The 14,499-nt window shown below is 42.6% G+C and overlaps 1 protein-coding gene across 7 annotated transcripts in view; it reads left to right on the forward strand.

Annotated features, from left to right (window-relative positions):
* ZNF71 (zinc finger protein 71) overlaps positions 1-14,499 on the forward strand; it is a 204,484-nt gene that overhangs the window by 148,445 nt on the left and 41,540 nt on the right. For 2 of the 7 annotated variants that reach the window (XR_010110944.1, XR_008622182.2), the window contains one exon: positions 1,180-11,025. The exons of the other annotated variants lie outside the window; for them this stretch is intronic. The gene's annotated coding sequence lies outside the window, so the exon portion shown is untranslated. Of the gene's footprint in view, positions 1-1,179; positions 11,026-14,499 lie in introns of those variants that run through there. 7 annotated transcript variants of the gene reach the window in all.

Consider the following 14,499-nt stretch of genomic DNA (forward strand, 5'->3'; position numbering starts at 1 on the left):
AGGCTGAGGCAGGAGAATCACTGCAACTCGAGAGAAGGAGGTTGCAGTGAGCCGAGGTCACGCCACTGCACTCCAGCCTGGGTAACAGAGAGAGATTCCGTCTCAAAGAAAGAAAAAAAAAAAAAAAAAAGGAATGGATATAGAAGAAAAGGAAAAAAGAAAAAATATAGAAGAAAAAGAACATAGGGAAACTCATAATTTGGGATAATAAGTATAATAAAGTCAAACTCAGGAAGAAGAATATGATTCTAGGAGACAGAGAGAGAGGCAAATTATTTGGCACCAGGCCTCTGTATTTCCCTTAAATGAGCCACCCCAGGCCCTTTGCACATATTGCTCCTTCTGCCATCACTGGGTCTTCATGTGGTGCCTTCCTGTCTCCATTCAGGACTCTGACCAGAGGTCACCTCTCAGGGATGCCTTCTTTGATTCCTGTCCCCAGAAGCTTGTCATGCACCTCTGCCTTCCAACCATCATGGGGTTGATTTTTTTTATTTCTTCCATATGTATAAAAAAACAGGATACATGTGCAGAATGTGCCGGTTTGTTACATAGGTATCCATATGCCATGGTGGTTTGCTGCACCTATTGACCTGTCCTCTAAACTCCCTCCCCTCACCGCCTACCCCCCAACAGGCTCTGGTGTGTGTTGTTCCCCTCTCTGTGTCCATGTGTGCTCACTGCTGAACTCCCACTTATGAGTGAGAATATGTGGTGTTTGGTTTTCTGTTCCTGTGTTAGTTTGCTGAGGATGATGGCTTCCAGCTTCATCCATGTCCCTGCAAAGGACATGATTTCATTCCTTTTTTTGGCTGCACAGTAGTCCATGATGTATATGTACCACATTTTCTTTATCTAGTCTATCATTGATGGGCATTTGGGTTGGTTCCATGCCTTTGCTATTGTAAATAGTACTGTGATAAACATACATGTGCATGTGTCTTTATAGCAGAATGATTTATATTCCTTTGGGTACATACCCAGTAATGGGATTGCTGGGTCAAATGGTATTTCTGGTTCTAGATTCTTGAGGAATCACCATACCGAATCACCATACCATCTTCCACAGTGGTTGAACTAATTTACATTCCCACCAACAGTGTAAAAGCATTCCCATTTCTCCACAGCCTCACCAGCATCTATTGTTTCCTGACTTTTTAATAATTGCCATTCATACAGAATCAAAGAAGACTTCGTATAGCCAAGACAATCCTAAGCAAAAAGAATAAAGCTGGAGGCATCACGCTACCCGACTTCAAACTATACTACAAGGCTACAGTAACCAAAGCAGCATGGTACTGGTACCAAGACAGATATATAGACCAATGGAGCAGAACAGAGACCTCACAAATAACACTACACATCTACAACCATCTGATCTTTGACAAACCTACCAAAAACAAGCAATGGGGAAAGGATCTCCTATTCAGTAAATGGTACTTGGAAAACTGGCTAGCCATATGCAGAAAACTGAAACTGGATCCCTTCCTTACACCTTGTACAAAAATTAACTCAAGGTGGATTAAAGACTTAATTGTGAAACTGAAAACCATAAAAACCGTAGAAGAAAACCTAGGCAATACCATTCAGGACATAGGCATGGACAAAGACTTCATGACAAAAATGCCAAAAGCAATGGCAACAAAGGCCAAAATTGACAAATGGGATCTAATTAAACTAAAGAGCTTCTGCACAGCAAAAGAAACTATCATCAGAGTGAACAGGCGACCCACAGAATGGGAGGAAATTTTTGCAAGCCAAAGAAACTATCATCAGAGTGAACAGGCGACCCACAGAATGGGAGGAAATTTTTGCAATCTACCCATCTGACAAAGGTCTGATATCTAGAATTTACAAGGAACTTAAGCAAATTTACAAGAAAAAAAACAAACAACCCCATCAAAAATTGGGCAAAGGATATGAACAGACACTTCTCAAAAGAAGACATGTACGCGGCCAACAAACATATGAAAAAAAGCTCAATATCACTGATCATCAGAGAAATGCAAATCAAAACCACAATGAGATACCATCTCACGCCAGTCAGAGAGGCTGACTTTTTTGGTTTACTTCCTGTTTTGTAAGATATTGATCAATAGGATGCTGTCTGCTACCCAGCTGATGCCTTATATTCTCCCTCTAGTGGAATATAAGCTCCTTCGAGGATGGTAGAAATAATGAACCCCTGGTTTCCATTACTGATTGTGCCAGAAGATTGCTACTGTGAATGAAAAGCTCCGAAGGACAAAAATAGATCCATACCTGATTTCCTGCTCATTATCATGAAAAATATTCATTTCTCAATGCTGCTTATACCAAGGAAATAGGAATAAAGTAACAATGCACACAAAAGAGTTGGAGGTTTGAGTATAGAAAAGCAGTCATGCAGTAGTACTGGACACAAAGTGAATGGAGAAGCTGGTCCTATTTCCAGGCAGTGCTCAGTGTCCTTAGGGATGAGTCACCACGAGGTTAGAGTGAGAATAGGCAGTGGGGCAGGGGCTGTTCCTCCCCAGCCACGTGTACCTGCAGGAGTGAGGATGAGGAATGACATGGAGGGAGTCATGGCTCATCAGGGTTGAGGGTTTCCAAGAGAATCACATGAAGCAGAGTATGAAAAGGAGATTTGAGTTTGTGCAGAAGAAACTGGTTCTAACAATCGACCATAGACAGTGACCTGAAGGTGGGATGAAGATTAGCAGGAAATGGGTGAATCAATACTATGTTTTTCCTAAAGAAAAGGAAAATTGGCATCAGGTGAGCAGAAGTCACCTGGAAGATAGGCAGTGATGTTGCAGATGGGAGGCTTGAGCTGAGGAGATGGGCTGACAGCCTCTATTGGTAACAAGGCTGATGGCAATCGATGGCTAAAGGAGTTTAGATAGGAAATTTGGGAGAGAGGAGATCAATTTTCAGATAGTGAAGTGTTGGGAGGGGCAGCTATGTTAGTGTTCCTCCACATCAGCACTATTGAAAATTTGGGCTTGAAAGTTCTTTGTTTGCAGGGTGGGGAAGCCTGTCCTGTTTTTGTAAGATATTGATCAATAGGATGCTGTCTGCTACACAGCTGATGCCTACAGCCCTCCTCCAGTTGTGACAGCCAAACATGTTTCCAAAAATTGGCAGATGTCTCCTCATGGCAAAATCTTCCCTGGTGGAGAACCACAGATATTAACGTGTAGGATATTCCCCAGGATTATAGAGGAAAGTGATGTTGGTGAGGACAACAGTCCACATCCACAGAGAATTGAGATCACACAGAAATCGGGGCTTTTCATGAGGCTATGTGTCCCAACCTTGCCTGTTATTTTCTGTAATTCTGATGGGCCACATCTTGGACCTTGCTGACCCTGGAGGGATGATCCTGCTGGGTCTTGTCAATTCCTGGAGATAGTAAACAGCTCCCTTGAAAGGCAGCCTTTCATGTGGAAACCAATCCAGATCCCACTCCCCAATCATCTCCTCTATGGAGCATTCACACTGACGGCCACGAATCACTCAGCTGCCCTAATCACCCCAGGACCAGGCATCAGACAGCTCGGGGACAACCCCTATGCCCAGAGCCACTGAAATTCTTCAGAGAAGCCAATCTTGTTTACCTGCTCGTTTACCCCCACTTGTTCTTTCCCTTGGAAACCATAATTAAGGCTCTTCACTCACAAGTCCTTCCATCCCCTTCCTCTTGCCAGATATTTGTCCTTCCTGTGTGACTACCTGATGTGGTGTGCCCCTCCTCTTGGGAATGTGAGCAAACAGCTATATTTGCAGTAACAACTTGTCCCTCAGTCTGTTTTACCGTTGTGTGTGAAACTTGGTAATTTCTGGTCTTGATTCATGCAATTATGAGCCTCATTTTGTGGGAGTCCCTCGAGTACCCTGATGCATCTCCCCGTCGTGTGTGTGTGTGTGCGAGCACGCACCTGTGTGTAGTTGAAGGGGAGTTTGGGAGACACGCCATTCTCAAGCAAATTGGAGATGCAGACCACTTTCCCTGCCTCTTATCTACATTATTAGAATATTGCCCAACCCTAAATGCCCAGTCCCAAAGATGGAGCAAGACAGGGGCCCTGGACTCCCTCTTCTGGGAGGGGCCAGGGCACTTTTCTTTGGATGCTCAGACATGGGATGGGAGCCGGTGATAGAGGCGTGGGCTCAGGGCCAGAGAGCTTGGAGACTTCCCTCTCTGAGCCCAGTATTTTCCGCCATAAAATGCAGGCACTTGTAGGTCTCACTCACAACCAGGGCTGTGGGGATGGCCATGTGTATGTTCCTCAGCATTGAGGCTTCTGTCCAAGAAGCTGAGGGGAGGTGAAATCCAGCCTGCACTCTTTCCAAGTTGTGCTTAGTTCGAGGATGAATAATCCCACCAGCGCCACTCCCTCATTGATCTCTGCAAAGCCCCTTAGCCCACCGTGGCCTTGGGTTCACTCATGAAATTTGAGAAACAAATTAGTTCAAGGAACAAGAGAGCAAATAAATAGTGACACAGCCATTTTCAGGATCTCATTTTTTTCCTGTTTCTTCTCACATGAGGCAATGGTAATGCTACTGTAAAGTGCCTTTGCCATCACTAGGTGGCACTCTTGAAGCAATAGAAAGTATACAAACGTTTAACACTTTTTATCTTTTCATTTTTAATTGTGGCAAAATACACAGAACATAAACTTTACCGTATAATCCATTTTTTACTAATATTAATTGAAAAACAAAGGCTGGCAAGTTTAATTTTTTTTTTTTTTGAGACCAAGTTTCGCTTTGTTGCCCAGGCTGGAGTGCAGTGGCGTGATCTCGGCTCACTGCAAGCTCCACCCCCCGGGTTCAAGTGATTCTCCTGCTTCAGCCTCCTGAGTAGCTGAGATTACAGGCCTGCACTATCACACCCGGCTAATTTTTGTATTTTTAGTAGAGACGGGGTTTTACCATGTTGACCAGGCTGGTCTCGAACTGTTGACCTCAGGTGATCACCTGCCTCAGCCTCCCGAGGGCTGAAATTACAGACGTGATCCACCGCGCCCATCCTCTAATTTTTTTTTTTTTTTGAGACGGAGTCTCGCTCTGTCTCTCAGGCTGGAGTGCAGTGGCACGATCTCGGCTCACTACAAGCTCCGCCTCCCGGGTTCACCCCATTCTCCTGCCTCAGCCTCCACAGTAGCTGGGACTACAGGCGCCCATCATGCCCGGCTAATTTTTTGTGTTTTTAGTAGAGACGGGGTTTCACCGTGTTAGTCAGGATGGTCTCGATCTCCTGACCTCATGATCTGCCCGCCTCCGCCTCCCAAAGTGCTGGGATTACAGGCATGAGCTACCACGCCCGACCTAAAAATTTTTTTAATTGTAAAAAATGATGTAGGCCAGGCACAGTGGCTCACGCTTGTAATCCCAGCACTTTGGGAGGCTGAGGTAGGAGCATCTTGTGAGACCAGGAATTCGAGACCAACCTGGGCAACAAGGCAAAACCCTGTCTCTACAAAAAATAAAAATAAATTAGCTGGGCATGGTGGTGCAGGCCTGTAATCCCAGCTACTCAGGAGGCTGAGGTGGGAGGATGGCCTGAGGTCTGCAGTGAGCTGTGATCGTGCTGCTGCACTCCAACCTGGGTGACAGAGCAAGATCTTTTCTTTAAAAATGGTGTAAATTATTACATAGTGTAACGTTGATATTTTCATCATCTTTTAAGTGTGCAGTTTGTTGGCTTCCATTACATTCGGGTTATTTGCAAACATCACTACCTTCCACGCCCAGAACAGTCTTCATCTTGCAAAACTGGAATTCTGAGCTGATTGTACATGAGCTCTGCATTTCTCCTCTCTAAGCCCCCATGAACCACCATTCTACTTTCTGGGTCTATGAATTAGGCTAGTCTGGGGCCTGACCTAAGTGGAATCATGCAACAGTGTCCCTCTGGGGCTGACTTATTCCACTCGGCATAACGTCCTCAGGGTTCCTCCGTGTTGTAGCATGTGTCTGGGTTTCCTTTCTTTGTAAGACTCAGTAATATTCCATTATATGTGAACACTACAGCTTGTTTACCAATATCCACTCATCCTTTGATGGACACTTTCGGTTTTCCACCTTTGACTATTATGAATAATGCATCGTGTCACATTTCCAGCACCAAGGCAGAAGTTTCTTACTTTTCCAAAGCCTGCCAGCACTTGTTATTTTCAGGCTGGGCGTGGTGGCTCATGCCTGTAATCCCAGAACTTTGGGAGGCTGAGGTGGGCAGATAACCTGAGGTCAGGAGTTCGAGAGCAGCCTGGCCAACATGGTGAAAACATGTCTCTACTAAAAATTCAAAAATTAGCCAGAAATCTCTTGAACCCTGGAGGTGGAGGTTGCAGTGAGCCGAGATCATGCCACTGCACTCCAGCCTGGGCAACAGAGTGAGACTCCGTCTCCAAACAAACAAACAAAAAACCACTTGTTATTTTCTGTTTTATGGATCATAGCAATGTTAATAAATGTGTGGTGGTTTCTTCTTTCTCTTAAAAATAATTTTTCTTTTCAAACAAAAACTATTTTATTTAGAAAAGCCATGTTGAATCATGGCCCAGCTTGGAAAGTTATTTATTAAAATTAATTAATTTTTATTAAAACTTTTTAAAAATGTAGATACAGGCTTGTTACAAGGACATCTTGCCTGATGTGGAGTTTGGCTTTTAATGGCCCCGTGGCCCGCATAGTGAACCTGGAGTGAGACAGGCGGTACCTTCCCTTCTGCTGTTGACAGTGTCTACTGTTCTCATATCCTTGTGCCTGTGTACCCAATGACAGGCGGTACCTTCCCTTCCGGTGTTGACAGTGTCTACTGTTCTCATATCCTTGTGCCTGTGTACCCAATGACAGGCGGTACCTTCCCTTCCGCTGTTGACAGTGTCTACTGTTCTCATATCCGTGTGCCTGTGTACCCAATGATGGGCGGTACCTTCCCTTCCACTGTTGACAGTGTCTACTGTTCTCATATCCGTGTGCCTGTGTACCCAATGTTTAGCTCCCACTTATAATGGAGAATGCATGGTAAAAATCATTCTTTATTCTTCAATCATGGCAATTCCTTCATGATGGGATGCACGTGCCTGTTGGGGACTGCAAACCTCTTATCCCTTGGCATCAGCCTGGACTGCACCACTCTCATTTCCTTATCTATGTTAATTTTTGGGTGGTGATTGCTTCTCTTCACAGCAGCCACTGACACCCCCGCATCACAGAGATGTGATGTCAGCAAAGGAAATGTTGAAACTGTGAACCCCTGGAGCTGGCAGGTTCTGTGGTGTCAGATTTCGAATACAGCTGTATCCGATGCCTTCAATGTTAAAGTACCTAGGATCTCTCTGCAGAGATCGTCATAGCGGTGAGGATAGACCAGCAGGAATGCAGTCGGTGTTCACTGCAGGGGAGAGAATGGAGGAGCTGGCCTGATTGGCAGGCAATGCTCAGTGTCCTTGGAGAGAGTCACCATGGAAACAGAGTGGGAACAGGCAGTGGGGGAGGGGCTGTTCCTCCCCAGCCAAATGCAGCTGCAGAGAAGAAGGAAAGTGATGTGGGGCCAGTGCAGTGGCTCAGGCCTGTAATCCCAGCACTTTGGGAGGCTGAGGCGGGTGGATCACTTGAGGTCAAGAGTTCGAGACCAGCCTGGCCAACATGGTGAAACCCCGTCTCTACTAAAAGTACAAAATTATACAAAATACAAAAATACAAAAAATACAAAAATTAGCTGGGCAGGGTGATGCACACCTGTAATCCCAGCTACTTGGAGGCTGAGGCAGGAGAATCACTTGAACCCGAGAGGTGGAGGTTGCAGTGAGCCGAGATAGTGCCATTGCACTCCAGCTTGGGTAATTCAAAGTGAACCTCCATCTCAAAAAAAAAAAAAAAAAAAGAGAAAGAAAGAAAAAAAGGAAAGTGATGTGAATGTCCTGTAGTTTCTTTCATGGATAACCTCTCATTTGTATGTTCAGATGATCTTATAATTTCATATCCACTATTTGAATATATCTTATATCAATGTTGTCCCAAAAGGTAGTTCAAGGACCTTGTGAAAATCAAGACCATTTGAAAGAGTTCACAAGTTCTATATGTTCTTAAGAACACTGTTTTATTTGCCTTTTTCCTTCCCATTTTCTCTTCACGATGTAATATTGTATGTTTGAATTAATTAGCTGAAATGAGAATTCGGCTGCTTTGTATTAAGAAAAGGTTTCTTTTTGTAGAGACAAAGTCTTGCCTTTGTCGCCCAGGCTAGAGTACAGTGGTGCAATCATAGCTCACTGAAACTTCAAACTCCTTGGCTCCAGGAATTCTCCCACCATAGCTTCCAGAGTAGCTAGGACTACAGGCACATGCCATTCAACTGGACTAATTTAAAAAAATTTTTTTTTTTGTAGAGGGGGAGTCTCACTATGTTGACCACGCTGGTCTTGAACTCCTGGCCTCAAGCAGTCCTTCTGCCTTGGCCTCCCAGCATGCTTTGATGACAGGCATGAACCATAGCACCTGGTTATTAAGAAGAGTATTGGCTGGGAGGAGTGGCTCCTGCCTGTAATCCCAGCACTTTGGAAGGCCGAGGCGTGCGGATCACAAGGTCAAGAGATCAAGACCCTCCTGGCCAACATGGTGAAACTCCGTCTCTACTAAAATTACAAAAATTAGCTGGATGTGGTCACGCACACCCGTAATCCCAGCTACTTGGGAGGCTGAGGCAGGAAAATTGCTTGAACCTGGGAGGTGGAGGTTGCAGTGAGCCAAGATCACGCCACTGCCCTCCAGCCTGGGTGACAGAGTGAGACTCTGTCTCAAAAAAAAAAAAAAAAAAAAAAAAAAGAGTATTAAAGGGATTTATAAAAAAGTGAAACAGTGCTCCCTTTATAACTAATTTTTTGTTTGGAAAAAGTAATTATTGTTGATAAAATGTGGGTTCTGTTAATATGTGATAGGGTTGTTACTTTTTTATGTTTTAAATTTAAAAATTTATCAGCTTCAATTTATAATATGGTAAATACTCCTAGATATAAACCATGCAAAGAAAAATTCTTTAGAGATTCTCAATTATCTTGACAAGTATACGGGCCTTCTGACTTAAAAGTTTGAGAAATACTATTTTAGGCTAAATTTCTAGGTATAATTTTGTGGGGTTGAAGAAGACACATGCTTAATGTGTCTGATCCACAATGCCCTATACTTTCAGAGTAAGCGAAAGAAAGTATAGAGCTGTTTTCTGGCTCTGAAAGTATAGAGCTGTTTTCTGGCTCTAAATTCTCATGGGAGTGTGATTTATATGTGTCAGGCTTATTGATTTGCCAAGCCGCCTACCATTATAAACCCAGTGGGGAGATTTCTCCAGGAAGCATGCTGTGACTCCCATTACCCAGGCTTTCAGAGATCTCTCTTATATAAGTTTAGAATTCCCAGAAGAGAAGGTAGAATGTATATTCTCAAGTTTATAAATCCCAGGCCAACATTCATTACTGGGTGATCATGGGCCAGACACCTGCCTCTTTTGAGCCTCACTGCCTTTGCCCGTAAATGAGGATTGGGGGTGTATAAGGATTTGGCACAATGCCCAATACATTGTACAAATTCAATAAATAATAGTGGTACATTTTGCATTTCTACCATAAATAAGAAATACAGTAGTAATTTAATGATGTGAGCATATGATGGTTAGAAAGAATAGAGAGGCATTTTCTTTGTGAAAGTTTCTCCAATGACTGTATCCACAATGGTTAAAGCTCTTCTCTCCCCAATACTGTTATGATAGGTGTGCCACTTCTCCTGTTCCTTGTCTCTCTTGGTGATATAACTGTTTACCCATTTCCTTCACTGGGCCATGAACTCTTAGTGTTCGGGTCGTGTCTCTAAAACCTGTATCAATAGCACTTTGAACTTAGAAAGCAGGTAAATAGTTTCCTGGCTTAGCTCTTGATTTAAGAATCAGGACAGAGGCCAGGCACGATGGCTCACGGCTGTAATATCGGCACTTTGGGAGGCCGAGGCAGGCGGATCACGAGGTCAAGAGATGGAGACTAGCCTGGCCAACATGGTGAAACCCCGTCTCTACTAAAAATACCAAATACCGGGCATGGTGGCGCACACCTGCAATCCCAGCTACTCGGGAGGCTGAGGCAGGAGAATCGCTTGAACCCGGGAGGCGGAGGTTGCAGTGAGCCAAGATCGTGCTACTGCACTCCAGCCTTGATGACAGAGTGAGACTCCATCTCAAAAAAAAAAAAAAAAAAAAAAAAGAAAGAAAAAAAAGAAAAAGAAAAAAGAAAAGAAAGAATCAGAACAGTACCATCAATGACTAAAAGCTATCCTTGGGGCTGAAGGACAATGAGACTATGGACTCATTGATAAGGGAAGTAGTTGATGCTAACCAACTTATTCAAAGGTGACCTCAAAGTATATTTGTGGGATAAATTGAAAATTTATTATTTTACAAATAAGAAGACAGGGCCCCAATTGGGTCTTCTTCTGCCTACAGCTCCACATAAAGACTGGTTATGTGTTTATTTCATTATTCAACAGTCACCAGCACATGCCATGTGTTAGGCACAGTGCTAGGGACAGAGGGAACAGTAGTGCATATATGATACCAGCATTCAAATTCTTCACAGTCTATGGGTTCACTGAAGGTCCTACGTAACCATTCCAATGTTTGTATTCTTATTTCTCTAATAATCTAGAGCAATACCCATACGTGAAATATGTTGACTGGTGAATAAGTAGGCTTTCTGGAGAACCTGAAAAAAAAAATCAAACTATAGTCCGGCGTGGTGGCTTATGCCTGTAATCCCAGCACTTTGAGAGGTCAGGAGTTCAAGACCAACCTGGCCAACACAGTGAAACCCCATCTCTAATAAAAATACAAAAATAAAATAAAATACACCAGGCATAGTGGCACAGGCTTGTGGTCCAAGCTACTCAGGAGGCTGAGGCAGGAGGATCTCTTGAATCCAGGGGGTGGAGGTCACGGTAAGCGAAGATGACACCACTGCACTCCAGCCTGGGTGATAGGGTGAGACTCCATCTTAAAAAAAAAAAAGAAATCAAACTGTATTGAAGGATGGGTAAGAAGAAAGAGGAAAGGGGAAAATGAAGGAGAAAGGGGAAAATGAAAGAGAAAGAGAGAAAATAGGTAGTTTGCGATATGGAAACATGAAGAGAAAGCAGAGAGGGAAGAGAGAGCATTCAGACCAAAGGAGATTCTAAGGGAGAAATAGAGGCAAAATGTTTAGCTCCAGCCACATGGTTATATCTTATACCCTGGAATTAATCAGCCTCAGGACCTTTTCCTGTGCAGCTCTTTCCATCACCCTAGGTCTTAATGTTGCCTTTCTCTGACTCCAGTTAAGGTTCTGATAAAAGTTAACCATCCAAGAAAGCCCCCCCTATATTTCTATTTCCTTAATAGAAAGCAGCCGAATTCTCATTTCAGCTAATTAATTCAAACATACAATATTACATCTATTTCCTTCTTTCTTTCTTTCCTTCCTTCCTTCCTTCCTTCCTTTCTTTCTCTCTCTCTCTCTCTTTCTTTCTCTTTTTTTTTCGGAGTCTTGCTCTGTCACCAGGCTGGAGTGCAGTGGTGCAATCTCAGCTCACTGCAACCTCCACCTCCTGGGTTCAAGTGATTCTCCTGCCTCAGCCTCCTGAGTAGCTGGGATTACAGGCGCGCACCACCACGCCCGGCTAACTTTTTTTTGTATTTTAGTAGAGACAGGGTTTCACCATGTTGGCCAGGCTGGTCTCGAACTCCTGACCTTGTGATCCACCCGCCTCAGCCTCCCAAAGTGCTGGGATTGCAGACGTGAGCCACCGCGCCCGGCTGCAGATGCTTCTTTTATTTGCTTGCTGTTCACTGCTTTCGATCCACTGGAATGTAAACTCCATGGATAATGGTTGAAAATGAACCTAGCGTTGTGAGTTTCTGCTAGTTTCAGGTTTATTACTGGGAATAGAATAAGTCCAATGAGCAACAATAGTAACTATATCTCATTTTCTTTGAGACATCATGAAAATATTCACTCTGTGATGCTACTTATATTTGGGAAATATAAATCAAGTGAAAATGGGGATGACAGGCTTGGAAGTTGAAGGATAGAAAAGCTGGCATGCAGCAAGCATTCATGGGAGGGGGATTAAATGGAGAAAGTGGTCTGGTGTTGAGGAAGCCCTCGGCCTTCTTGGCAGCGAGTCTCCATGAAAGCAGAGTGAGAACAGGCGGTGGCCGAGGGTCTGTTACTCCTCAGCCATGTCCAGCTGCATGAGTGAAGGACAGAGCAGGCAGATTCATAGTCCAGCAAGCATTTATTTTTCTAAGAGACTAACAAAAAGTAGAATATGAAAAATTGCTTCATATGTGTGCATAAAAATTTTGTTTTAACCAGAGATCATAGAAGGTGACCTTGAGGTGAAAGTTAAGATCAATGAAAAATGGGCAAGTCAATGGAGCATTGGTCCCCAATGAATGAAGTGATGTTGGCATCTTGTGAGAAGTTACCTGAAATGTAGGAAGTAATGTTGGAGATGGGGTGCTTTAGGTAAATGGATGGGAGGGGTTTGGGTTATTGGTAATGAGAAGCCTAATGGGAATGGATTGCTAAGAGGCATTGGACAGAAGCACTGAAGAAGAGGAAGTCAATATATTGATAGTCAAGAGGTTGGGAGAACCATCCATGTTAGGTATTATCTACCTTAGCAACGTAGAAAATTTGAGCTGGATAATTCTTTATGTCAGGGGGCTTCTGTTCTGACATTATAGGATGAGGAACAGCATCCCTGACTACTATCCACCAAAAAGCTCACTCATCATAATCAATTGGGTTACTCCAGGGATGCAAGGATGTTTCATCATATGTAAGTCAATAAATGTGATACATCATATCAATAGAATGAAGGACAAAAATCATATCATAATTTCAACAGACGCAAAAAAAGCATTTCACAAAATTTAATATCCTTTCAGAGTAAAAATTCTCAGCAAACTAGGTGTGGAAAGAATGTACTCAATATAATAAAGACCATATATGGCAAACCCACAGCTAATGTCATGCTTAATGAGAAAATGTTGAAAGCCTTTTCTCTAAGATCTGGGACAAGAACAAGTATGCCTATTCCCACCACTTCTATTGAGTATAGTACTGCACATTCTATCCAGAGTAATTAGGCAAGAGAAAGAAATGAAGGCATCCAAGTTGGAAAGAAAGAAGTTAAATTGTACTTGTTTAGAGTGACTTGACCTTACATATAGAAAATCTTAAAGGTTCCATTAAAAAGTGTTATAACTAATAAACAAATTCAGTAAAGTTGTAAGATACAAAATCAACATGTAAAAAGTAGTAGCATCTCGATACACTAATGGCAAAATATCTGAAAAGGAAATTAAGAAAGCAGTTTCATTTACAATAAGCTTCAATAAAATAAAATTCTTAGGAATGAATTAAACCTAGATGGTGAAAGATCACTACACTGAAAACTATACAACCCTGAGGAAAGAAATTGAAGAAGATACAAGTAAATGGAAAAATATCTTGTGTTTATAGATCAGGATAATGAATATAGTGTTAAAATGTCCATACTATGCAAAGTGGTTCAATGCAACCTCTCTAAAATCACAAATGGCATTCTTCATAGAAATAGAAAACAATCCTGAAATTCATATGAAACCATAAAAGACCCAGAGTAGCCAAAGCAATCTTAAGCAAAAAGAATAAAGCTGGAGGTCTTACACTACCTGACTTCAAAATATACCACAAAGCTATAGGAACTAAAACAGGGTGATTCTGTCATAAAAACACACACATAGACCACTGTAACAGAATAAAAATCCCAGAAATAAATCCACACATTCACAGCCAACTGTTTTTTACTTTTGACAAAGATACCAAGAACACATAATAAGGAAAGGACAATCTCTTCAACATATTGTGTTGGGAAAACTGGATATCTATATGCAAAGGAATGAAGTTAGACCCTTATCTCACCTTACATACAAACATCAACTCGAAATGAATTAAAGACATAGAGGGAAGCCTCAAAACTATAAAACTAATAGACGAATACATAAGGGAATATCCCCATGAAATATAAAGGAAAAGTCATTCGCCTGGGCAATGACTTTTTGGATATAACCTCAAAAGTACTGGCAAGAAAAGCAAAAATAGCCAAATGGGATTGCATCAAACTAAAATGATTCTGCACAGCAAAGAAAACAATCAACAGAGTGAAGAGACACTGCACAATGAGAGAAAATATTTGCAAACTATATATATCTGATGAGGGGCCAACTCACACTCACACTCCTCATCCACGCTGATTTCAGGTGGTGATCTCTTCTCTTCACAGCAACCACTGCCAATCCAGTATCACAAAGGTAGGATGTTAGCAAAAGTAATGTAGAGAGAGCTAATGTTGAGTCTGTGAACTGCTGGAGCTGGTAGTTCATGGTGTGTCAGATGTGGAAAATCGCTGTTCTTCCCTTAAGTTTAAAGCATGGGGATA

The sequence above is a fragment of the Pan paniscus genome, chromosome 20 (genome assembly GCF_029289425.2).
Source record: "Pan paniscus chromosome 20, NHGRI_mPanPan1-v2.0_pri, whole genome shotgun sequence".
NCBI lineage: Eukaryota > Metazoa > Chordata > Mammalia > Primates > Hominidae > Pan > Pan paniscus.